This window comes from Corvus kubaryi, unplaced genomic scaffold, assembly GCF_017639235.1.
Source record: "Corvus kubaryi isolate FWS band 111438036 unplaced genomic scaffold, C.kubaryi_AGA036_p1.0 37260, whole genome shotgun sequence".
NCBI classification, from domain to species: domain Eukaryota; kingdom Metazoa; phylum Chordata; class Aves; order Passeriformes; family Corvidae; genus Corvus; species Corvus kubaryi.
In genome coordinates, this window is record NW_024581077.1 from 6747363 (window position 1) to 6774053 (window position 26691).

At 44.1% G+C, this 26691-nt stretch overlaps 1 protein-coding gene across 7 annotated transcripts in view; it reads left to right on the forward strand.

Moving 5' to 3' along the window:
• The first annotated feature begins 294 nt into the window (after positions 1-294).
• The window catches only part of PAK1 (p21 (RAC1) activated kinase 1), a 75579-nt gene continuing 49182 nt past the window's right edge, over positions 295-26691 (forward strand). Inside the window, exon 1 of one of the 7 annotated variants that reach the window (XM_042024199.1) lies at positions 295-396. The gene's annotated coding sequence lies outside the window, so the exon portion shown is untranslated. Of the gene's footprint in view, positions 397-441; positions 796-1050; positions 1103-8901; positions 9026-10915; positions 11227-26691 lie in introns of those variants that run through there. The other 6 variants (XM_042024198.1, XM_042024201.1, XM_042024196.1 and 3 more) reach the window with 6 other exon arrangements.

The following is a 26691-nucleotide window of genomic DNA, read 5'->3' on the forward strand; positions in this document are numbered from 1 at the left end:
TTTTCTGCTGGTTTAGCTCCCGAACAAACTTATCACAGGAACTGACAGATGTTGGTACAAGGAGGAAGGGTGAGACTGTGGCAGTGCTGTCTTAATCTGTCGTGTATAGGGGCATGCTGTCTCGGTATAAAGCTTGTCTCCCTTTTGCCTTTATCTACCTGCTTCACTTAAACATTTCACCTTCGTACCTCTAGAGAGCACGTCCCAGGAGCACCTCAGCATGCCCGTGCTCTCTTCTCGAGAGCCCTGCGCTGTACGTGCCATCAAACCCCTCCTCTTTTTCTCTCCAGGCAGAGCACAAGCGCTGAGCCGAAAACTCCTGTTAACTAGGGTGACAAGTTTCCAGCAAGCTTTGGATCACGGGGAGAGGGAACACCCGGATCCCGGCAATATAAGGTATAGACGCCTCGGCTTGTGCAACACAGAAGCAGGGCAGAGCCCATTTTATTCTTGCCTTTTTTGGATCTGCACGCACACGGTCCTCAGCACAATGGAGCCGGCTCCGCGATAGCGCAGCGCGATACGAGCAGCAGGAATAAAGTCACTGCAGCGCTGCTCGCCAAGGGTGCAGTTGCCGGCAATCCACTCCCCGCGTGGCAGCTCCGCTGATGGCGTGATCACCAAAGACTTCTACGTCCCAGGCAGGCCAGCGCCGCTCCCGCCCTCTGCCCTGCGGAGCTACGGGGCTCCGGGAGCCGCCTGCAGCCGCAGCAGGGCCGGAGCACTGCCCGCGGCTGCCCGAGGCAGCGCCGGGGCGCACCGCGCTCCGGGGTCCCGATCTGCTGCGCCGGGAAGGTACCACCCCCCTCCCAAAAAAACTTTCCACCGCGGGCCACTCGGCTGCGATGCCGCACCCCGGCCGCCGCCGAGCGAAGCGGGAAGGACCTGCCCTCTCTCTCCCCGCTCCCTTCCCCGCCCCGGCGGGCCCGGCTGCCCACCTTGGCGGCAGGGGGGCTGCGGGGCGGGCCCCCGGAGCCAATGGCCGCGGCAAGGCGGGCAGGGTGCGGGGGGCGGCGCCGGGCCGACAATAGGGGCGGTGTGGGCAGCGGGGCCGGGCGGGGAGTCGGGGGAGAGCCGGGTAGCACCTTGCGGCGGGCGGAAGGTGAGTCCCGGCGCGCCGGGGAAGGGGATTTCCTCGCGTGTTTTGTAACCGGGAAGTTTGCGCAGGGGCTGAGAGGACGGGTTCGTTCTTCTTCAGCCTCCCTCTTCCCCCCTTCTCTTTAAATTTTCTTTTAGAAGGAGGTACTGAGCCTGCCTTCCTCCTCCTGTCTGCCCGCTCCTGTCTCCCCGGCTCATTCATTTCACAAAGGGAGTTGTTCTCAGCCCCCGGGCTTTGCGAGCGGGGAGCCCTTCGGGGCCGCAAGCTTGAGGTCCCGGCGCAGAGGTTGGGGTGGAATCGGGGCTCAGCCCACAGTTTCTGCCAAGCACCCTCTCCTGGCTTCGGCTGGAGGGGCGGGCGCTTTGGGCAAACACAAAGAATTGAGGAGCTGGACCCATGCTGGGTGATGGGGTGATGAAGCCTCGGGCTTTGTGTGGTTGGTGAAGGAGGGATGAAGAGGTGGGAGCTTGTCTTTTAACCCCTCCGCCCGCGTGTGTCTACGAAACCGTGGCTTTTCGCTAGTAAAGTACTTAAAAGCAAAGCTGAACTTTGGGATCGTGTCATAATTCGGCCTGGAGGAGACGTCAGGTGGTCTCTAATCCAGCCTCCTTCAAAGCAGGGGCTTCTGCCTGGGGAGTGGGTAGCAGTGAAGGGACATCGGAGATGGGTGGCACCTCTGGGTGCTCTTGAATGCTCCTGGGAGCCCGAAGGAGGAGGCAGCACCAGCAGGACGAGTCTTCAGAGGCAGTAGCGCTTCTGTCTTCTGCTATGCATGGAAATGCCCCAATCCACAGCTCTCCCGTGCCTGCAATCCCTGGTCTTGCTGCTTTTGTTATCCAGATGGCTTAAAATTCATGATGTTGGGAGTAGCTGGCTCTATCCGTATGTGTGTCACGGTGCATCTGCTCCTGCTGAGCATTACTTGATCCTTATTCCGACATTGCCTCCAGGAGTTTTTTCTTCAGGAGCAAGATTTATAAATAGGTGTCAAAACCTGGCTCTTTGCTAGGGACTGGCTGTAAGGCGTGTACTTTATGTGGTAATTATGTGTGAGATATGTTTATATATGTGCGTGTGTGTGAGAACAACCATAAAAGCTGTTCAGTTAGCCAAGCTTTCCATTTTCAAAGTGAAAGCAGGTATTGTGGCTGGGTGAAATGGCTGTGTCGGGCACAGACGGAAGAATGTTTGTTTTCTTTGCTCACAATTACTCTTTGCACTGTGGCTCACGGATGCCTTTCACTGAACCACCTCCCCCTTCTCCATACCTGGAGTTTCCTGGTGCTGCACACATTGCCTGGCCAAGCAGGGAGCATCTTCCTGTCTGCTGCTCCAGTATCTCTTAGTGTGGGTGTGCTGATCTTGCTCTCAGCTTTATAGGGCAAGGCTGGAAAAACTCCTCCTTGTGGAACAGTTAGTGTGTGTGTGTCCACTGGATGCTTGGATATTGCTTTTCCCCGTGCATTTTTTTGTGGGTAAGTCAGAGTAGTGGAGCTCATCTCTGCACAGAGAACAGAAGGTATGGTGGGAATTTAAATATGTCTAAACACCGATTCTATTTAACTCTGTATTGCCTGTCTTGTGGCACAGAACAGAACTTGTTCTCAGCTGTGCTGTAGAACAAAGCTGGAGTCTAAGACTGGGCAATAAACTGCCAGGTGATTTTTTAGCCTTCTTTGAGTTCTGTGGGGAAGGACCTGCATCTTTAAATAGGATGATATAACTACTATTCTTTGATTTGGAAATGAAAGCCAAAAATAAACTTGAAGAGGAAAAGGCTCTTATAGCATGACAGCAAGAATGCTTTTACTGGTTTTTTTGGGAATACTCTGTGCTCTGGATGTTGCTCAGAAAAAAAAGAATAGGGAAAAGTGAGGGTTTTAGTTCATGCTTTTCTGGGCATCGTGGGGATATTGAAAGAAATACGTGACAAGTCCAATATAACTGCCACAAGTGAAGATGTATTGCTTGTTTATTGTGTTTCTGACTGCCTTGCTTGCACTGGATTGAAAACTGATGCTAGCTCTCTTTGCTTGAGAGGTCAAAGAACTGTTTTATTATCCTTTTCCAGGTCTGTGAAGGGAGACCTTTTCTCTCAGCTTAGGTTCCAGTGCATGAATTTCACCTAGTTTGCTAACTAGTGTTTTGTCTTTTTATAAATGTAAGTGAGCTTGCAGTATGGCTTCTTTCCTTCTTTTTCTCTTTTGTGCACCTGTCTCACTTCCTCAGTGTGGGAAGTTTTGTAATTTCAAAAGCTTGTTGCTATGGTCCAATTTCCTTATATGCTTAAGAGTGTAGAGAACAACCTAGGGCTGAAATAAACTTTTCTCAGTTGAAAAATACAGAAATGATCCAGAGCTCCACCCTCAAATCGTTCTGGTTTTACAGTTCATCCTCATCAACAGCAGATAACAGAAGCAAATAGACTTCATAAAGGAACTGACAGTCTTGGTGAGGATGTGTAAGACACAGACTGAAACCAGACAACTTAAAATAAGTCGTATTTCTTAAAAGCATAGTCAGCCATTAGCCCTCTGACAGGTACAAGAATGCCTACTGTTGGCTTTTTACCTCTATGGGAAGGCAAAATAATACTGTGTGCCAGAATTGTATTGTGTCAAAGAGTGTTTTTCTATACTTGGCAATGAGCTGAACTAATTTTCTCAGCCTGATGCCTTGGCTTGTATACGAACTGGGGACAATGTAGGCATGTTCTGTTTGATGCTGAGGGCTTGCTCTTATGGAAAAAATAGTCCAGTGCAGTCTTCTTATGCAGTTGTACAGCTCTCACCTGGGAGGAGCAGCTTTCCACCCCTGTTCCCAGAGATGGGAATGGCTGGGTCCATTCCCCTTGGTGGCGGCAGAACTGGGACTGTCAGCCCTCCCACTCATGTGGCAGAGAAGTCACAGTGATCAGTTCTGCCCATCTGAGGTTAAGGCATATGATGGTCTTTGGGAATGAGTAGGTTAAAAGTACCTGATGCTGCTTGTACTAATCAGGTTTTTACGCAAACTGAAGTTCAACTTTGAAATTCCTGCACTTGGGTGCAGCTGTGCACAGCATGTGCAGATGTGGATGCTGTGGCTCTGGGGGGTAGCGCTCAGTGCGTCAGTGGTGATGACTGCTGCTGGCTTTGTGCAAGAAAGGGAGCTGACTTTTGTCCCATCCCACCTCAGGCACATCCTCAGAGCTGTGGATGTCTTTGGGTCCTTCAATGGTCTGTCTTCTTTTTGGCACATGACAGTGGGGTGCATGTCACAATTTCAGGACCCTTCCTGGGATCCATTTGATGAAAACATGGATGCTCTGAGCTCAAAACATGGTTGCTCTGAGCTGAACATGTCTCCTTAGGCTCCCAGTATGATCTGCAGAGAGGGAAAGGCCCTTTTAGGATGTGCCTTGTATCATCCTCCTGTAGGTGTTTTTAAAATAGGTCAGAGAGTTGCACTCTAAAAATGCTGATTCCTCTTGTAGTCTCCTTGGTCTCTGTCTCCCATGTGTTGTGTTGTATATTGGAGCAGCTGAGAGGAGTTTCACCTGCTCCTCTCACTGTGGGGATGCAGGCAGGCAGCATTGCTAACAAATTCATCAGCAAAAGTGCTGTGGTAGCGTGGCTTTCGCCCTTTCTCTTCATTTTAGCACTTTTTTGTTGGGATGGAGGAAGAGGAAACAACAAAAAAAAAGCCATCTGAGAAGTGGATTTCCAGGGGAATTAGAAGAAAAAGTCCAAGTATTCAGTTCTGGTTTGTGTACTAATACACTCTTTCAGCCTGGCAATCCAAGTGTTCTGGCTTCCATTCATACACTATCAATCTCTTGTGTGTAGTCTGAGATGCAGGTTAAACAATAACTTCCCCTCCTTTTCTTTCCTTCTTGCAATCTGTACTCTTTGGACCTGCCATATAGCTAGTTTGTTTTACTCTTAAGCTGGTATAACTGCCTTCAAGCCATTCTGTTTCTTACTTCCCGTCAAAAGTCAGAAGTGATGCTGAATCAGGCAACCTCGTATCATCTTAGGTTTAAAAAAAGGAAGAGAAAAAAGGTTACTGGTGTAGAAAAAATAAAGTCCTAATTTGTGAAAATTGGGCCACATCATATGACTGCAGAAGTAGTAAGCAAATGTACTTTCTGGAAAGAAATAATTTCTACCAAAGTAGCCCTTTGTGATCCCAATTACCCTGTGAGAGACAGTGCACAAAATATGTTGTGGCTGCCTTGAAGCATACGACATCTAGGTGCAAACAGTTCTTTGATCTAGGTGGGCCTTTAGCTGTGGGACTCTGAGGAAGTCAGGTGACAAGTATGTGCTGCATCCAGGTGAGGCATAAAGACTTGTGTCATGCCTTTTTTTTTTCTTCTTCTTTTTCCATAAAGTCTGTCCACCTGTAATCTAAAAGGAAAACAGGGGAGGAAAATAATTGCTATTCATCTTGTGTGTGTTTTGGGAATGGAGGAGTCATCCAAGTTTACCTTAAGGCTTTGTCTCCTGCCCTTGTGAGCTTGATGTGTGTAGTTACAGTGTCTGTCCATGGTTTACAGCTGATGGCATTTGATGACTTTCCAGATGGCAGCAGAGAGAAGGAAATCAAATACAGAAGGTTAGGACACAGTTTGACAGACTGGCTTGCTGAGGTCACAGCACCACTTTGAGTTACTTTCTCTAAGTATCAGTAGGGCTTTGAACTATCACCTTTCTTAATGACTGTAGTGGCACACAAGTATTTTAGATGATGCTTCCCTTACGAGGCAAAGCCCATTTCTCAGGGCTGATGTTCTATTCATGAAGTAAGAGCTGGAGTGAGAAATATTTTTATTTGAACCAGTGGCTTGCATCATGTGGGTTTTTTCCTCTTTTGCATACAGTGTAATGCAAAATACCTTTTCACCTATTTAACATAAAGAAATTACAAGATAAATTATTATTTGTACCTACATATTCCCAAATGCACATTCTCTGCTGATCTTAAAATAAGAGTGGCTTGGCCTCTTAACCCAGACTCTTCTGTGGAAAGAGTAGAGAAGTGATTACTTTTGTAAAACTTGTATTTAATTTCCCCAGCTATCTGTAAGTAAACGTTATGCAGTTTTGCCAACAAGTTGAACTTGGAGGCTTTGTGCCAGAATGATTCTACTATTTGCCTTTAGTAGGTATTTCAAGGATACCTTATTTCAATCATGCTTTGAGAGGCTAGAAGTCACAGCTGAGTGTGGAGTTCATGCACTTCCAGAGTTCAGACTTGTTTGGTGTGAAGGAAAAGCTGATTTCCTTCAGCAGCAGAAGGGAGAGATATTCCAACCCCTCTTTCCCAATTCTCTGTATACTACTGAAGCTGTTAGATTCATCCAGCTCAAGGCCCTGTGCTCACCTCTGTGTGAGGTGTTTGAGGCTGTTGTGGAGCTCTCTAATGCCAGCATGTTTTGGGGTAGAGGAGAAAAAAAATGAGGCCAGGCTCATAATGTATCCTCTGCTTTTCTTGCTCATTAAACTGGTCGCCTGAGCCTGAACTCCCGTGTTCCTTCACAATAGAAGGTAGATTTGTCAGGTAACAGCTGCAAAGACCAGGGCGGGCATGGCACAAAGAGGGATTAGCAGCAAACAGACATATCAAGATTCACAATGCAATATTGATTAACTCATTAAAATTAATAAGACACTCAATTATGAAAGTCCCATTACATTTTGCAGTTCTGGAAATAGAACAATTTATATGTCCTTATCCTTTCAGGAATACCTCACACAAGACAAATTTTAATGTCATTTTTGTCTGCAAACCACAGAATGTGTTAACTTTGAATAGAGCCCAAGTTTGTCAGTGTTTTATCCAGTAAAACACTGGTTTTGATAGGGCACTGTTTTTAATAGACTGGAAGATGTAGTCCTAGTATTATGTACTAAAAAGTTTCTTTCACAGAGAGTAATCTAAATTAGTGTATAATTGGACTAATGTTGTTTTAGGTAGGGTCAAAAATTAAATGGCAGATATTCACATACTGACCAATTTTAGCAAATCAGAAATCTGTTTCAAAATACAGCACACAGAGGGGAAACCCTTTGATTCAAGCTCAGGAACTCAAGGAACAAGTATGTGAAAGGACATGTTGTTCCTAAAAGGGAAAGGAATCAATTTTTTCCCAGTCATTCAGAAATATGTATATGGCCTCCACAGGACATAAATGCAATTTTTCAGGCTACAGATCTAATTACCTTATGAACTTTAATGACTTAGAACTGGATTTCCAATGTGAATTTCTATGCTTTACTAAGTTGGGTTTTTTTGGTTTTTTTTTTTGGTTGGTTGGTTTTTTTTGAATAATATCTTTAATAAAGGCTTTGCTTGAGAGGGTTTGAGCCGCCTGACTCATGGCAATTCTTGCTGAAATGAGAAATTGCTCTAGGAATACTCAGTTTTCATGCAAGAGAGAGGCTGGAGGAAGATAAAGCCATAAACCTAAGATCCTGGAATGTTTGTTAAGTGGATGGCACTTCTTATGAATGTGGTCACTGGTATTTCTTTTTTCCACAGAAGTTTGATTGAATTTTTTTGCCACATTGCCCAGGAGAGCTAACTTTCCTGTTTAACCACAAGCTGATAGTTCACATCCCTGTTTTGGCCTGCCATTGTGCTCATCTTTAGTCCCACTTTGGAATAAGCTGTGTGTTCAATTTCAGTGTTGCTTCTCTGGCTCATGATCATGGCAGATCACAGGTGGCAACGAAAAAGCTTTGGGAGCTGAACTCGAAGGAGAGGCCCAGAAATGAAATGGTGATAACACCACATAGCCCTTCATCAAAACCATCCATTTTCTGATAATCAAAGTCATTGGTAAGGTTCTTTGGTAAAATGTATGCACGTTGTGGGTGTGTGTTAAGGTGTTTGATGCTTTCTGTTAAGCTCCAAGATTCTGGAGATGTGAAAGCTATGCAAAAATATGTGTCATATAAAAGAGACTTCTCCCACTCCTATCTGTAGAGAGAAATGACAGAATTTGATCCAAATGTGCCTTGAAGACTTAAATAAAGAGATTTAAGCACACAGAGGCTTTGGTTTGAGTCTCCAGTTCCTAATTTTTTGTGAGGAAGTGACAGTATCTACTACCTCTTAACAGTGAGTTACTAGCATTGTAACTTAATTCTCCAAAATCACTGAAGTCTTCACTGAGTAGCCTTACAGAAAGCCAGAGAAGTTGCAAGGGAAGGAAGGAGAGGAAGCTGCAGCACCAGCAACGAGTATTGTCTCACAGTTATCTTAATCCAATATAAAAATCCACATTTTAATTTCTGGCTCATCAAATTTCTTATTGTTGCATCAGCCTATATGCCTTGGTAATAAGGTGTCTGGGAAAAATTACAGTCTCTTACATTTGTGTGCTATAAATTCTTCTGTGCAATTTTGACTCCCTTGGTAGCAGAGAGAATGAGTAAAAAAGCTGTACCTTATTCACAGAAATCAGCAGGAGTCTCATCCACTACCAGGCCACTGCCAAAAGACTCTGAAGAAGTGAGGCTGGAAGTACTTTTCCAGGCCTGCTTTAATTCCTTTGCATATGTTCCTAAACCAGATTTTAAAGAGAATGAATAAAATTAAACTGACATTTTATCTGGAGCTGTAACCTCCACTGTCAGACTAGTATCTCTCTTGCCATTTCTGGGAGCCCTGACAACAATACTGAACTTAACTTGCAGTGTGTATGGGGGAACTAACTTTTGTATTCTTCCTGTTTGGTTTCTTTTCCCTGCTTCCATTCCTTGATCATATCTCTTAGAGCATTATTTGTTGGTTTTCCTTTTGCCTTTCTACAGAATCCTTGTTCACCTCCTGCCTATCTTTACTTTCCCCTGCCACTCCTAAGACTGATGAGAAACAGATTCCCCATACTTCTGTGATCCTGAAGATACTGGGCAAGCACAGATGAGCAGCAGGGAGGTAAAATATTTTGTCCTCCACCCCAGTAAGAAGCATCTTCTTCAGGGCTTGGGAGGGGGTGAAGACTGGATAGGGAAAGAAACCCATTATCTTCCTCTATCAAGCAGGTAGTTTTGGTGATGAGATGTCTGGAAACACTTGAATCTGTAGATTTCATTAGAAAGGCTGAGGAGGTAAGGGTAGGGCTGGGAATGACAAAAGCAGGACTTGTTTCAAGAAGAGAAAGCAAACAACTCAAGTTTCCTTCAGGGCTCTGCTGCAAGACTGAAAGTACGCAACAGTGTATTTCTCTGTGTAGGCTGTCTTTAAATGGAGGCAGACGGTCACAGGCAGTGTTTGGATTCCAGGTTCAATAAAGGCACATCCTTCAGTTAGAGGAGGCAAAACAGTGTCACTTGTTAGAATTCAAAGTCCCTCTCTAAATGCCTCAGTGACTTGTCATCAAGTGACTCACTGCACTGTCATAGTAGGGCTTCTGGCTTTCACATCAAAGCTATACTTGCTGAAACAGTGTCCTGCCAGCTCATATTAACAGTCCCCCCTCCCTAACTTGTTTCCAACTTACTCACGGCAAAGAGGGGATTTAGGGGTGTCAGGGCAGGAGAAGGCTGCAAGGGCAGATCAGAAATCTCACAACCTTGTAGACTTCAGAGTGCCAGGTTTTCATTTGTTTTGAGTGTCTCTGAAACAAGTCCTTGAGCTGCAAAAGAAAAATGTTCAGAAGTGATGAGCTGTAAAAAATGGTAAGAATTTAGTCATTTACTTTGTCCAACCAACAGTGTCTTTTCTTGCAGGCAATGGCTTCTTTTAAAGTTATTTGCTGCTTTAGAAAAATGCTAATGTTGAAATGATCTCAGCTTGATTTCCTTTATCTCCTGCAGTTCATTAGATGATCATCAGGATCTTTTCTTTCTTTTTTTTTTCTTTTTTTTTTTTGGTTTAATTCACATAATCAATTTTATTCTAGGTGACCTTTGTTTTTTTAAGAGCCAATTCTTTCTAACACTAGATGTATCCTGCAGGAGCCCTTCCTGCCTTCTGATCCAATACTTATTCATCCTGGGACCTAGTCCAAATGCCACCAACAGTGTTTGTGTGGGCTTTTTTTATTTCAAAAACATTTTATCATGTGCTGACATTACATGTGTAAATGTGCAGTTTAGGATGTAATGGTTATGGAGATGAAAAGAATCTCACCTGAGCAGCAAGTGGCTTTCTGCTTTTTACATCATACCTGCTTTAAATTTAGTACTACAGTGGATGCTTTGTGTTTCTGATGATGTTGCTCTTTGAATCCCACCCTATTATTTTGGCTCAGTATGGAGGAGCAGTGACTTCAACAAGGTGATCTCATCCAATGTGTGATGTAGCTGTTTTTGTTTTTGAAGGCATGAGATCCTGTTCCATCTGCACTTCCTGTAGCTATAGGTAAACCATCTGAAATCCAAGATGATGAGCATGCCTGCTGTCTGTGCTCTCTCTCCCTTCTCATGAATTCATGTGCTTCCCTTCTGTGGTGGGGCTCTTGTGAGCGTTATTTTTCTTTTCACTGGGGTGTGAATGAGGTGAGCAGGGAAAGGGTTCTCTATGAAGCATAACCTGTGCTAGTTTCAGCATAAAAACTCTGTGAGGGCTCTAAATTCCTAATGAACTAACTACAAATTTTGGAGGAGAGTCTGTGGTTGACTTAACTTTCTTCTTGACTAGCATATGAGAAGCTCGTGTTTTGCTTTTTTTTCTCAAAACTAGCTTGCACTCCCCTCCTCCCCCAAACTATAAAGCAAGGATGTGGCCCTTGGCTGCTGTTTTCCTTTTGATGTGGTCAACTCAAAATTAACATTAAAAGTGTAATTCTGAACTTGCATTTTCTTGAAGACTGAGTGCATGATGAAAGGACAGGAGAGATCTCTCTCCACCTGCTGGGCGTGTGCTCTTCGCTTGAGTTTCTTAGGAGCTGAGGAGGATGAAGCTTGACACAGCTGAGCTCATCGTGGCACGAAGCCATCCAAAGGCAAGGGTGCCTTTCCCTTTCAGCACTTGGCTGTGAGCTGACCTGGCAGGAAACTTTGCAAAGCAGTATGAGTGACTGTAGCTGTGGTGTAGTATTAAAGATCACAGAGCTGCCTGCAGGTCTGAAAGCTGGAAGTAAGGTCTGTAAGACATATGGTGAGATTTAGTGTCTCCTCAGAACTGACGCTCAAGTAAGTGCCTTTTTACTCTGTTATTGTGGTACCTGCTGTATACAGCTTTTTATTTTGCTTATTTTGTACTTATATCCCTCTCTCCCCAAGCTCTCTGAACCTCTAGCACCTGCCCAGTCAGCTCCTGTGGGACCTGCTTATGCTGCAGATCTGAAAGTCCTCAGTGCAGAATGGATTTTATAGAATCACAGAATGGCTTGGGTTGGAATGACCTTAAAGATCATCTAGTTTCAACCCCCCTGCCATGGGTAAGGAACCTTCTACTAGACCAGGTTACTCAAAACCCCATCCAGCCTGACCTTGAATGCTTCCAGGGACTGGGGCATCCACAGCTTCTCTTGGCAACCTCTGCCAGTGCCTCACCACTTTTATAGTAAAGAATTTCTTCCTAATATCAAACCTAAACCTACCCTCCTTCAGCTGAAGACCACCCCCCCCCTTGCCCTCTCACTCCATGCCCTTGTCAAAAGTTCCTCTCCAACCTTTTTGTAGCCTCCTTTAGGTACTGGAAGGGGCTCTAAGGTGTCCCTGGAGCTTTCTCTTCTCCAGGCTAAACAGCCCCAACTTTCTCAGCCTTTTGATTTTGACTCTTCTCTAACTGGTTCTCTGTCTTTAGTAAATGTATTTGGGAGAAAGACCCTGACAAAAAAAATCACAACTGGATCATGTATTTCTCCCCATCCCATTGTTCTGTTGCCCTGAATTCTGTTTTGAGTCTCTGTAGAGGAATAATGCTTGTAATCCCTGCCATGCTGTAGGGACTTCCCGTGCATTGCCTAGTGGGTTCATTTGTTAGTGTAGCAGAGCACTTTTGGGATTTTCCCATCACCAACTTGTATAATGTCTTGTGTCAAGTGTTACATGTATTCTTGAGAAATTTTTCAGAATTGAAAGAATGATTATAAGCTGGACCCAAACTTCTTGCTGGTGTCCAGCTGGAAATATATTTTTTATTCCAAGACAGAATTACGTTGCTAATGCTGCTGCCAGTCACACAAAATTAAAAAATCCTACTGTTTTGCTGTTCCTCTTCTACCTTGCAGTCCTCCACTTCATAGCCAAAGTGCAATAGTGTAGGAGTTGTACAAATGTTTGATGGCTTTTTCATGGAGGTGCTGTGATGCCTTGTCACCTTCCACCTAAATACTGCCAGTAAAGGCTCCTGGTGAGCATAAAACACAACTATGCTGGAGAATAATATGCCTAGTTCTGTCATATAGGTGTAAAGGGCAAACAGAGAAGCAGCAGGCACAGGAGGAGTAGGAAAACACATTTCTGATATAGCATAATGTAATTTTATGTCTGAATACCCTGCAATATGTACAGAAAGACTTCAGCAACATCTGTGCCTCAGAATTCATAGCCAAGATGAAAACAAAGCTTTCATCTGGCAGGAACTGTGCAGCAGGTATTTGGTAAGATCTGCCTGGCATGAAAGAACAAAAATCAAAAGTTGTGGAGGGTTTTTTCTTTCCTTTTTTTTTTTTCTTTTACTCTTCTTTTTTCCCCCCTTCCTCTTTTTATTTTCCTTTTTTTCTTTTTCTTCTCCCTAACCAGGAGACATAACTCTCTCTGTAGCCTGTGTGTTTCAGTGGGAACATTCAGGGGCTGTCTTAGCAGCACTTGAGAGCCTAACCTTGAGATCAAAAGTAGTGTTTCATGTGGTTACGTACTAAAAGATGTGGGTAGGCATCTAGTGGGAATCCAGAAAGCACGTGGGCGCTTGATTCCCTCGGAAACTGTTGGGATTTGGCACCTAAACTGGCAAAGTATTTAAAAAAACTCTTAAATATCTTTCTGAAAATTGAGTCTGATGTTGCTAATCAGTGTGAAGGGTGGGGGGATTTTTTTATTGTGATGTAATGGTGCCTTTGATCTTTGTTACTTTCTAGTAGATAAACAGAAGGAAGTTGAAGGAAAGCAACAGAAGTGACTTTGGGGTTGGAGGGATTGACGCAAGAGGAAGATAAAAGCTATATACTTGTGTAGTTTTTATAAAATAAGTAGGAGGGCAGGACTGCTATGGGCTTCTGAAAGGTATAAATGCCAAGGAATGGAGGGTGTGGAAGAAGGAAACTGTCTGAGTCTCTACTCTGCAAGTGCCTGTGCAGGCAGGTAGCTTCGCACACAGCCTCATCCAAAAGGACCATTTTCATTGAACCTTGTGAGTGTTACAGGGACGCGCTGGTGAGGAACAGAAACACTTTTTGTGGCAGCAAGAAAGGTACCTGCTTTAGTACTTCAGTCAGGGTAAACCACTAAAATCTGCAGCTGCTTGCACCTCAGATTGGCTGGCATCTATAAATATCATCACATCACACAAAGGCTACTTTCCATTTGTGCTGGCCTTCCTGGACATGAGCTTTAGAAAACTCCACTTTAGGCCTCGACAGCTCCTGTCCCAGACTTGGATTGTGAGGGTTTGGATCTCCACCCTGCCTTACAGCTGGCTGCCGTGGTGACACAGTTAATCTCACTGATCTCTTGTGGTATCTGAAACTTTCACCAGGAGAGAAAAGCGGGGTGACAGCTGCTCCAGGGCACAGGTTGGTAGGAGGGGGACAGCAGGTAGATAAAACAGTCTGTCTTGGGACTGCTCTCCTGAGATGTTAGGACATCACTTATTATAGCCACTAGGACATAAACATTATGTATGTGAGGATATAATCCAATAAGGTTTGGGTATCCTGGGGAGTGCTTGATGTTAAAGGTATATAAAAGCCACTGGAAGATGATAAAGCATTAGCAGAGAATATCAAGTCTTAACTGCTGGAGGTGTTGGGGATGTTCCTGTGTCAAGTGCACTTCTTGTAGCCAATAGATCGATAAACTAATTTGAGATAATTACAAAAGGAAAAATTAGACCAAACAGATAAATGTTAATAAGTCCCCAGAGCTGGATGCCATTCCAGAGTCCTGAGGAACTTGAATGTGAAACTGCAGAACTGCTGGCCAAGCTGTATAATTTATCACTACAGACAGCCACGGTGCCAGAGGACTGGGGAGCTGCCAGTGTGATTCCCAACTATAAAAAGGGCTCTAGAGGGGATCCTGAGAACAGCACAACAGAGAGTCATGCTACCAGGAATGGAAAGGAACTCTGAAGACATAGAGAAATGTTAACTGCTGGGAAAGTCAGTTTGGCTTCTGAAAATGAAAATCCTCCTGCCCCACTCCATTAAGTTCTGTGGGGTGTCAATAAGAAAGGGTTAAAGTGGATATAATATGTTTGAATTTTCAGAAAACTTCTGTCAACATCTTAAGTTCCTGTAAGTTTGGAGGAAAGGCTTTTTTATGGTTTGAAGGCCACATGAATAATAGGAAGTAAAAAATTTGGGACAATTTCACATTTTACGATGGAGAGGGAAGCATCACTGCAGCAGCAACCAAAAAAGCCACCATCCTCATGGGGAAAGTGATGAATGACACCATTTGGCTTTGGTATAAATGCTTGATGCACCCATATCTTGTGGGTGATGTACAGTTCTGGTCTCCACATCTCTTGCAGAGTACAGTGGCATTGCAGAAAGGCAGCTGAAAGGGCAAAGAAATGGGCTACCTTCTGAGAAGAAGCTAAAGTAGTTGAGACTATTCCATATGGGAAAAAGGGAAGGAACACAGGTTTAAATCATAAAGTCAGCAGGTAAAGCTGATATGAACCATCAGCTCTCATGCTTTTACAGCCAGGGAACTTTTGGTTAAACACCATGGGCTTTGATTTTAAAACAGGTGAAAGACCATACTAGTGCAGTGGAGAATTGGTGACTGTAGCCTCAGAATAGGTAGAATTTGGTGACAGGCTTTCAGGCACTCACCTGTGCAGGGTAAATCCCACTTGTACTTTGCAAGACTCTCTGCATGACCCTTCCTTTCCCCAGGGCTCTCCTCTGCAGTTTTTCATAGGAAGCAATTATCCAGGTGGCTGGCAAGTGTTTGACACTCCCTTATGTGCACAATGATATATTTTTTTTTAATTATAAGTGACTTATTCCTCATAGAAGTAATTTTTTTTAATGCTGCCTTCAGCAGGGTGTGCATGTGAACTTTATTTTAATTAAGGATGAGGAATCTGTTTTACATAACTATATCCCAGATTCTCATGAGAGAGTGAAAACAGCCCTGAGGGATTGATGAAAAGGCCAGTGAAATCGGTTGCTTCACCGATGGGAGGCCTGATTCCAATCTCTTAGGTTTTCTCTACCTGTGGGACTGACTCCAAGCTGGTTGACAGCCAGAGGAATTGAACCAATGCAGAGGCACTGCCTCCTCGCAGCTTTATTTTGCACCACTAATTTGTGGTTCTGGGCAGATACTGGGGTGGCTGTTGCAGCTCTGCCTGGGGTTGTTGTCCCTCTAGTGGGAGTGACCAAATGGGGTGTGAATCTGCTTCCAAGTCTTTTCAGCCATGTCCTGATGCTGGCTCAGACAACTTCTGCCACTGTGCCCATTGCCAGGGCATTGTATTGCAACACTTGGTTCACCCATCTCCTTGGAACAGGGGTGCCTGTTGTGATCAAAATGTGGTCCCCACCAGCCAGCTGAGTTGCTAATTTAATAGCAGTACTAAGGGGATTAGGTCAAGGTGGTTCTCTGAATCTTTGAGAAAGAAAACAAATGGCACTGGAAGTCACAAACAAATGCTGTTGGCTAAAATTTGTTTTACGTTGTAAAACCTGAAAGGGACACGGAGCAGATGAATAAAATATTTCTGTAGCACTAAGGAGGGAAAATCCAGGCAGTGTGTGGCCTTTTGTTTGTTTTCCTGTTAAGAAAAAAGAAGTGATAAAGGTGTTAAAACACAGCTGTTGCTGGAATTGTACTGGAAGTGGGGAATACAAATAAAAGAGAACCTCTTTCACTGTGCACAAAGAGAAATATGAAAAACAAACCACAAACTCTGTAAAGAGGCTAATGGAGTTTATGACTCAAACCTGGCTTGTCGTTAGCACCTTGTTTGTGGTGACTGAAGCAAGCATCCCTTTCAGAAAGTCTCTCATACTGGGAATAACTTTACTCCTGTTATCAGAACCTCGATGCAGTTGAAGAAGCTGAACTGCTGATAGACTGCACAGCTGAGAACTTCAGCTTGATTCCTGCTGAATGTAGTGATGGCTGGCATTTTTTTCTGATGCCAAAAGCCTAGAGAGGTTTGGCATGATGCCACTGCATGAGGACAATGTTGGTTTTGTTCTATTTCTGCTTCTGCCCCAAGAGCTGTCTCTAGAAATTTGGCTTCTCTTACCAGAATCTTACATGAATCAAAGGAGGGTTCTGATGCTCAGCTCTTAATGTTTTATTGAAGTGGCAGTTCATGCATTGATCTGAAAAGTGTTTAGGAGTTAAAATTGATGGGAAGTAACTGGTAATGCTGGGGCTTTGCAGCCCCAGGTGGGCATCTGCCACCCGTCTCCTGGGGAAGGAGGAAACAGATGAGCAAGGAGGTGGGGCCCAGAAAAGCCTGTGGGAATAGAGGTCCCTCAGCTGTTCAGCAGAGCAACATAAATGAGTGCACTTTAGAGAGAAAGGAATGTGATGGTCATGTCACAACTTGGATGTGCTTTGCTTTGGAGTGAGTTCATAGGCTGGAGCACGTGCTTTGAGTGGAGGTCAACAGATTCATCCTGGTGTGAGGTGAGGGAAGTGGGGAACAAGGTCAGTGTCAGTCTGAGGGGATGTGCTGAGGGCTTTAAGCACCTCAGAGTGCAGAAGCTGTGGAGGAATGTCTGATGGTGAAAGGTTTTTCCAGAGAAAAAGTACTGAACATTTCCTTCATCTTAACAGAACAAGAGGAAATGGCCCCAAGATATGCCAGGGAGGTTTAGATTAGATGTTAGGAACTTTTTTGTCAAATGAATATTGTAAATCATTGAAACAGACTGCCTAACGAAGTGGTGGAGTCACCATCCATGGAAGTGTTCAGAACATGTGTGGATGTGGCACTTGAGGACATGGTTTAATGGTGAACGTGGCGGTGGTGCTGGGTTGATGGTTGGACTTGATGATCTTAAAGGTCTTTTCCAACCTTAATGATTCTGTGATTTTGTGACATGAACATCCCATTCCTGGCATAGGTGGTTGGAACAAGAACACTATGAGCTGTGCCAGGAGCAGTGATCAAAATCTCTGCTTTATGCAACCTGTGCCCTATAGGGAGTAGGGTAAAGTGTTGTAATCACTTGATAGTTTAAACCAGGAGCAAATCTGTGAGGCTCACACAAGTGGAAAGGCAAAAGAGTGAGCAGTGCCAGTGTCTCTGATCAGGAAAGTTGCACAGAAGATGGATAAGGATGGCAAGCTGCTGCCAGTTCTTCCTGCTCTCTGAGCTGTTTCCATTCTGAGTGTGGTACCAGCCCCAGCAGCTTCTGCCTGGCAGCCTGTTCCAGCAGCAGATCCCCACTCCATGCCTTGCTCCAGAGTCGCTTGCAAAATTAGCAGGGGGTTGGAGAGTTGCAGGTGCAGAACCAGAACAGGACAGAAGCCTGGAAGATGTGTTTCTTCTCTGTTGTAAACTTGTGTAACCTTTCTCAATTCACTTCAGCCATGTTCTCAGTGTATAGAAGGGTGGTAGAGCTCCTGTGCACTTTCAGGTATTCTATATTACTTGGCAGAAGTCGTTCTTTCACCCACATTAGTAACATTTTATCACTGAGTAGTGTTTTATGCATGAATGGTTTTCTGTGCAGTGCCTAAAATTTAGAAAAATGTCCAGAAATTTTATGAGAGCCTTGTATAGGCAGAGTTGGTCAAGGGGGTGGGGGAAGGGAGAGTTGTATCCTTTTCTGCAGAAACTCTTGTGCATTTTTCCTTCCAAAATAATTTCAGGCTAGTTATTTATATCAAACCTTCGTTAATTCATTGTACAGTGAAACAGCAGATAGAGGGTTCTTTTGGAAGGCTGTACAGATTAGAAGATGCTTCAATACATAAACCATAAGCAAAGAAATAAGAACACCCTAAGGAATAATATGAAGTGTGATGCTTTCTGGTCCTGCTACACAGCTGCAAAGCAATGAGCGAAGTCAGATTTTGCCCACACAGCTCTCCTAAGCCTCAGTACTTTGAGTTTTACTTTGCTTGCTTTGGCTTCTGAGACAGCCAGTGTCTGGAGCTGAGGCACTCTGGTACTTTGCTTAGTGTCCCCAAAAGACCTGCAAACTTAGCCAAGCTTTTGGGCTTGAAAGAGATGAGCTGCGTAGCTTGAATTGCAACTGGGTGCCTCTAGTTCTGGGAGGCTGCAATGACTGTGACCTTTTGAAATCTTGTTCAAACTGTTTTTGTTGCACTCAGACAGGAATGTTATGTTCTTTGTTCCATCTCCTAAAAGGCAAACTTTTCTGTATAGGCCGCTTGTGGCTTTTAGAGTTTGATATATATGGGTCAGGGGAGGAAGCAGGCACAGACTGTTGGATGTTTTCAAGCTGCTGAAAAAGTTCTTCTGAGTGCATGAAGTGGGTTGTAAGATCCCAGCTGAATTTTTGCAAATAACCTCTCTCTTGATTAGGAACAGGAATAAGCCCCCAAATGTGAATTGCTTCCAGTTTGTGTGCACACAAGTGAGTGGGCTGACTCTTCTCTGAGACAGACCTGTGTGGTGAAGGGTTACGTGTTTAATTCTGAACCCCTTCTCCTGGGAGGAAGCATGGAACATCTCAGCTACGATTACTGAAATGTCATTGTTTTTCAAGCATAAAACAAGCATTGTTTTTCAAGAATAAAAATATGCATTCAGTAGTTTAAATTAAGGTTTGCATTGGCTCTTGGAAGGGCTCTTCTTGATGCCTATACACCTTTAGGTACATTTCTTCATAGAATCTCAAACTCGTTGAGGTTGGAAGGGAACTCCAGAGGTCATCTGGCCCAGCCTGCTGTAATCAAGCAAGGCCACCCACAGGTAGTTGCCCAGGACAGTGCCTAGACAGCGTTTGAATATCTCCAAGGATGGAGACTCTACCACTTTCTGGCCAGCCTGTGTCAGCTTGGTCACCCTCACAGTAAAAAAGTGTTTCCTGGTGTTCAGAGGGCCCTCAGTGTTTCAGTTTGTGCCCATGGCCTCTGGCCCTGGGCATCACTGACAAGAGCCTGGCTCCATCTGCTTTGCACCCTCCCCACAGGGATTTATAGACATGGATGAGATTCCCTGAGCCTGCTCTTCTCTCAGCTGAACATTCCCAGCTCTGTCAACCTTTCATTACTGAAGAGATGCTCCCCTCAGCATCTTTGTGGCCCTTTGCTGGATTCTCTGGTCTGTGTGTCTCATACAGGAAAGCCTAGAATTGTACCCAGCATTCCAGGTGTGGCCTTACCAGTGCTGAGGAGCAGGGAAGGATCATCTGCCTCGAACCTGGTGGCAATACTTGGCCTAATGCAGCCCAGGATACCATTTGCCTTCTTGGCTGCAAGGACCCACTGCTGGCTCACACTCAACTTGGTGACCACCAGGACCCCCAGGTCCTTTTCTGCCAGAGTGTTTTCCACCTACTGCCAGCATATGTAGGTGCCTGTGGCTGTTCTTCCCTGAGTGCAGCACTTTGTGTTTCTCCTTGTTGAACTTCATGAGGTACCTGTAGGCCTGCCTGTGGTTCCCTGGGTCTTCTGGAACATCAGGATTGATATTTGCTTTCCTCCAGTCTATGGGCCCTTCTGCCAGTTGCCGTGATTGATCAAACTGAGCATGGCCTTGCAGTGGCCTGTGCCGGCTCCCTCGACGTTCCTGGATGCATCCCATTAGGGCCTGTGTGCTTATTTTGAATCTCTGTCTGTAGATATGAACAGAAACTTCTAGAGAAGGACTAAGGCTTGAGAATGAAGCCTGTTCCTTGGTCCTCCTTTCTTCCCTTCTTTTCCTCTCTCCGTTGCCTGCTGACCTCAGTCCTCGGCTACTGCTAGAGGCTCTTTGCTTGCATGACAAGGTTGTTCTGGGTTTGGCTTTACATTTAAAGCCTACAGGTAATGTGGCTTTAAAGCCAGGACACCTCTTTTGCAAAGGCTCTTGTGCTGTGTGGCGCTGCTTCTGAGCTGATTTTGTCATACACATACACGATTTGGTGTGTGTCTCCTGTGCAGTGTTTGCTGTTTATTCCTGGCTGAGGAAGGGAGTCTGTCACAAGAGCTGACTGCAACTTCAGCTCAAACTGCCTTAACTCACACTATTTACTTTGGAAATTACAGTTTCGATTGCTGCTGATAACCCAGCTGATCGTTATGTTTTACATTTAGCACTGTTTTTTTAGTTCTTTCCTTAATTACTTATGTAAATAATTTTAGAAGACTTAGCATTAATTTTGGAGGAGCTGGCGTATGGGGCTGCGAGGCTAGCAGCAGGTGCTGTAAGTAATCACTCTTCTAAATTAAGTAACACTTTCTGAGGCAGTAGGTTAATTTCTGGGTAAGCAGCCTGCATACAGATTCTTGGAATCAGATGGATCGTGACCCAGCAAGTGACTCAAGGCTTTTGTGTAGGTTTAATTGCTTGAGTTATCTCACTGAAGCCTTTCATTTTTAGAGGAAACTGGGGCTGTGCTTGAATGTCTGTTGAAACTGTGTTATCATGTTGAAATTTTTGTCACCTGGCTTTGTGCTCGTCTCTGTAGCTCAGTCTTCACTGCCATTGGAGGTGGTTTTGGAGCATGGGCAGTGTCATGGCTTAACCATGTCAAGCTGCCTGGAGCCAGGGTATCTATCCTAGAATGGCTTGGGTGGGAAGGGACCTTAAAGATCACCTCATTCCAGCCCCCTGCCATGGGCAGGGACACCTTCCACTAGATCAGGTTGCTCAAAGCTTCGTCCAACCTGCCCTTGAACACTCCCAGGGGACGGGGCATCCACAGCCTCTCTGGGCAACCTGTACCAGTGCCTCACCACTTTCACAGTAGAAAATTTCTTCCTCATATCAAATCTAAACCTGCCTTCTGTCAGTTGGAAGCCTTTTCCTCTTGTCTTATCACTACATGCCCTTGTAAATGGATCCCCTCCAGATTTCTTGTAGGCAATATTTGGGTACTGAAAGACCACAATGTTCATGAGTGGCTCATGCTTAGGCTGAAGTCTGTGCTGCTGTGGGTTTCTGTCATTCCTACAAGAGCAAGCAAAGTCATGCTTGAGAGCTTTGTGCCATTTCTTTTTCCGCCTTTGTGCCTGCGAGTGGATTTCTGCAAAAATATTTCCTCTAATATCTCTAGTGGAGTTCTCATGGCGTCTGTAAGCAGTAACTGTTGGCCAGATTGTGCTCAAGTGCTGCCTGTCACTTCAGCATTGTCACAGCTCTGGCCAGCACTGTTCTTGCTCAGGGCTTGGAGATTGCCTGCAGAAGTGTGACCCACTCTTCATAAAACCACTCTTGAGTCTGTGAGGCTGATGGGGTCAGTGGTATTTGTGACTTGAAAACTTAAATGATTTTTCATAGGCTCTGCAGAGCTCTGAGGAAACTGGTAAAATCTTAATTTCTGTTATTATACAGAATATGACTTTGGAGCACTTTGTCTCACTTGTGGAGTAGGATGGTACAGTTTTTACAAGCTCAAGCTCTCTTTAAAATCTATCTTCCTGTGTGAAGAAAAGTAACTGTTTTCCTGTGCCAAAAAGTAACAGGAAAGGTGGAATTTCTACTTATATGGAATCCCATGGAAAGTGGAATAGAGCAGAAAAATGTCCTTCTCCAAGGATTCAAGAAAGGAGAGAACTTCAGAAAGCTGGAGAGAAAAAAATGGATTTTTGTTGCCTCTATGTGACTGTCAGCTGGGACTTGTCCTTCCTTTGACTTAGAGTTGGTGCTTCCTGTGCCTGTGGATGCTCAACCTAATCATCAAACTGGTGCTTGAAATCATATACCTGCTCAAAAGGTCTGAAGCCACTTCCTACACTCTTTAGCTTGATGTTTTTGCTATGGTCAACCGTCTTCAGATCAAAACGCTTTTAGGCTTGAAAGTCAGTGTTGGGATACAGCCCTTTCATGTTTAAAAACTTAATAATCCAAATGACAGGCTTCTGAAGGTAGAGCTCAATTCTTGTGAACAGTGTTACAGAATGACATGGCTCTTGTAATTCGTTTAGAGGTCTGTAATCTCTTTAATCCTCTTGTCACTTTCTAGATTAAAACTTTACTCAGTTCTTTGCTGTGAAATCTTGGAAAAGCACCGTTCATATGTGCAGAGTCTATCTGCTCTATAATGGAAACTACATGTATAAGCAACTTGATTTTTTGATAGCTCAGTTTTACTTGAAAACCTGAATTCTCATGTAGCTCTGAAGGCAAACAGTCCTCTTTAGGTGACATCCTGGTTCTATGGGAATTGGGACTGAAATATTTTTAACAAGAAATGGTGAAGAAGAAGTCACAGACTCTCCACTCTTTATGGATCTTTTGGCAGTGGATGCCTTGTGGGTTTAACAGATGATCCAAATGCATATTGATACATTCAGATGATCTCAGTGTATTCTCTGGGATGCTGTGAGATGTCTGTAAGCTTGGAAATGGAGAGGTGAAATGTGCAAGAGCTGGATGGATAATGAGTTGGTGTTGGGAGCACAAAAACATGCTGATCTTGGACAGCCTTTTCAAAAGGGCCCAGAATTTGAACTCTCTTAAATACTGTGGGGTAGAAGGCAGAGAAATCTTTTTTCCCAGATGAGTTAGGTCTGTGTGGGCCACAAGAATTGAAAGCATCAGGTAAAGAAGTGACCAACACTTCTCATACAGGTGTCTTGAAGGTTGGCTTTCTGAATGGACTTCTAAAGGGAAAGCAGAGGAGCAAAATTCTCTGCTCTAGATTTGTAGATTTTGAGGGGAATAGGTAATTTAAGGATATTGCTTTGCACCTTTCTCACTGACTACCCTAACCTCAGTCTATCCAAGTATTTTTTCCAGGCGGCATGAAGAATTTGTAATTCTTTTTGTTATCAAAAGCAGAACTTGGAAGAATCCTGCACCATACCAAAGATATGAATGCCGTGTTAGGGAATTTAGACATATTAATAAAACCAAGATATTACCCTACCACTCTCTCCTCTGAAATTAAACGTGTCAAGCAAATTGCTGAAACAGTAGACGGAAACTTGGCAATTATATTTGTGTGGCAATTTGATTCTGTTCTCCTAAAATACCTCTGGAGAGCATCCAACTGTAGCTCTGCTCTGATCCCAAGACTACCCTGCGGATGCCCTGAACACAGACACGTAAGCAGCAAGCTCTGGTGGCCTGATCTGTGTAGTTGCTGGAAAGCTTCAAAATCTGGTTTGCTCTCAGAGGGCTTTCCATTTGGGAAAGGAACTGATACCATTCCAATTTTAACTCTGGAAGAGGAAGGGAAAATATAAAAGCTTCAGAGAAGCAAGTTTTTGTCTAGACTGTGGAGCCAGCTGGGTGTCTTGTTCTGTCTTGTCAGGCTGCGTTCTTGTTTGGGGCTGTGTCTTAGTGGTTGACAAGCGCCTTAGCTCTGTGGAAATAAACCCACTTCTGGTGTGGCAAATGAGCCCTGGTCTCCCATGACCATCCCCTGCCGCAGTTGTTTGCTGAATGCTTTACTGACCCATATAAATACACAATCTCTTCTCCTTGTCCTTTCACAGGCATAATTTGAAAAGCTTTCCTCTGTTTTTGCCTTAAAAATTACTTTTGAAGTGAAAGGTCCCTTTTGTCTCACTGACTGTAAAGTGTGCATGATAATTATGGGACAATTGCTGTGCTAGCTGAGATACTGCGGTGTTTCTGCAAGACAAAACCCTGCTCCAAGCAGGAGCAATTCAACTTCTCTCACTCAAACCCCAGGGGCCAGGGATGAGGAATTCCCTAGGTTTTCTGCTCAGCAGTGACAGTGGTATATGTGTGAATATACTATTTATTGCACTGTAAGTAATAGTTTAATGGCCTTGCATGCAATAAAATGCTGTTTCATGCTGGTGTGTGGTTTTTGATAGCATGTCAGAGAATTACTTACGCCTTTTAATCTGCATTGTTCAAGAAGGCAATATTTTTAAAATGTGATTATGATATCAAGGGTTTGTGGAGTGAACGGCAGAGAGGCTTTTGCTGCTCCAAAGATTTCCTGTCTAGAGAATATATGTCATAACATAACATACAAGACAGCTATGGGATTTTTTTTTTTGCTATTTGGTTTGGTGTTTTTTTTTTTTTTTCTTTGAGTCAGGCTTCTTTCCTTCTCCTGCATTTGGATCCTCTTAAAAATTACTAGTTTCACGGGAAAATTCAAGCATACCAAACAACCTGTGGAAGTCTTCTGTCATTTGATAACTAACTGCTGCTTTTAGAGTGGAACCTCTCTTGTCTCTTCAGCAGTGTGTCTGCTTAACTGTGCTCTTGCTCCAAAGTAAGTCATGATTCAGTCTCTCAAATACCCACTGTCCTTGACCGTCTTTTAAAGTTTTTTTTATCATTTGTTTGGGTTATTTTCTGTTGGATGTTGTCAGGGAGCTGCTGTGGTACCTAAAGAGGCTGCTCATCTTACCTATTGTATCTCACTTGCTGCACTGATTATTTACACCGATACAATCTGACTTGCACCATAGGTGTTGACCCTGTCTTGTGCAAACCCCTGCTGCCTCCAGGCATCCAGATGAAGGATCTTTCTAAGAATTAGATGCTACAGACCTTATGCTGTTGTCTGTAAAGCCAGTGGCTTCAGTTTGGGCAGGACCCAGGTCCCCCATTCAGAGAAGCGATGCTGTACGAAGCCTTTGGCCCCTTGAATATGTGAGCTGGTTGTTACTCAGCTTCCCACAGGCTCGAGGCCAGGTTGGGTTGAACAGGGCTCATAGACATGTTTCCCTCAGGGGAAATGCTCAGCTCTGGCACATACTTACCTGGGCAATATTTGCTTAGTTAAGAGTGGGACAGGGATTTGAAAGATCATCAGCCAGTGGTAAACTGGTTTCCTGAGCATCAATGCCATTAGATTTGGGTTTGAAGTCGCTGTGTGGGCAGAAATTTGCCTCTCAGACCTCAGTGCCTCCGGGCTGTAAACCCATCCACCTTGTCCTAGGCTGAGCTGCGGATGGCAGTAGCTATTTTAGAGCAGTTCTGGAGGTAATGGGTGGGAAAAGATGAGGATTTGGGTGGGGGTGCTGGAAAGAAGTTCTAGAAAAGCATCTGAAGATGGGGTATTATTGCACAAGTTAAGTGATATCCTGGATGCCACTGCTTTGGTTTTGTGGTTTTGGTTTGGTTTTTTTTTTTCTCTTTTAAAAGTGTGGTTTGTTTGGCACTGAGTCGGTATCAGAGAGGTGTTTTTAGCCATTGTGCTTTTGAAATCAGCATGCTAAACCCCCTTGGAGCTGCAAGAATATGTGCATATGCAGACTGGTGTTGGTTGAATTCAATTGTTACAAAACACACCCTTGGAAACCTCATCTGGGATGATGATGGCATGTCCCTCACATTTTGCCAGTTTTCAGAAGCTGTCAGGTAGTCCTGTGTGGGAGGTGTTACAGGGATAAATCCTGAAATCCTAATTTGGGCTAAACTCCCACTGTTTTCAGTGGGTGGCTTGCTGGCATTAAGGCCAAGTACCCCTCAGCTATCACAGATGACCTTTCTGTCTTTTAAAAGTCAAGGAGACTGAGACTTGATGCTGTACCTTGTATTAGAGATCAAACTGCAGGATTGCAGCTCCTAAAGTTTGTACGTGTGCTGAGATTCGTGAACAAGAAGTTGGTTAACCAAAAACATTTCCAGTAACTGTTCTTTAGATTCTTGGTAGTGCTGGTGAAATGCCAGAGATCTGGAAACAGAAATTAGCTGGTGATTTAGAGGCAGTGCATGAAGAAGATACTCATTCTGTAGAGGAAATACTGATGTTCTGAAAACCCTACTTTTCATAAATGGAGGAAATATAATCCCATGAATTTTAAAATGAAAACTTTAAATTCTTTCAAAGTATCAGCACAAATTTATTGAAATGCTGTTTGCTCAGATAACTGACTTTTTTTTTTTTTTTAGGAGAATGTTTCTATGAAATGCCTGCAACTTTTTCCAGTATATTGATTTCCACCAAAATTGAATTAAATGTATTTTAGAAGTTAATTGTCTGAAAGTAGGTACCTGAAGTTCCTGACTGTCACCAAGTAATTGAGATAATTTGTTGTTCTGGCTTCTTCTTTCTGTGCAAGAAAGAGGGAAGATGTTGTGTTTGTGTTGGCAACACTTAAGAAAATCAAACAATATCCCAACAGTAAGAAAAGAAAAAGGCCCAAATCCCTTCAGAAAATGTTGCTGTGCAAACCTTGTCTGGCAGAAGGTCTTTCCAGCTGAAGAGCTTCTTTCCTTCGTCTCAGTGGAGCATCATCACTAAAGCCTGACTGAACCCAGCTTGGTGTCAGCCTAAAGTATTATGCAAGGGTGCCCCAAGAACTTGCTCAGGTGCAGCTGAGGCTCTGAAGCCCACACTGTATTGTTTTCCTTCTCCATTTCCCCTTAGGTGGTTGCTGCCTATTCATGCTTCAAGCTCAGGAGGG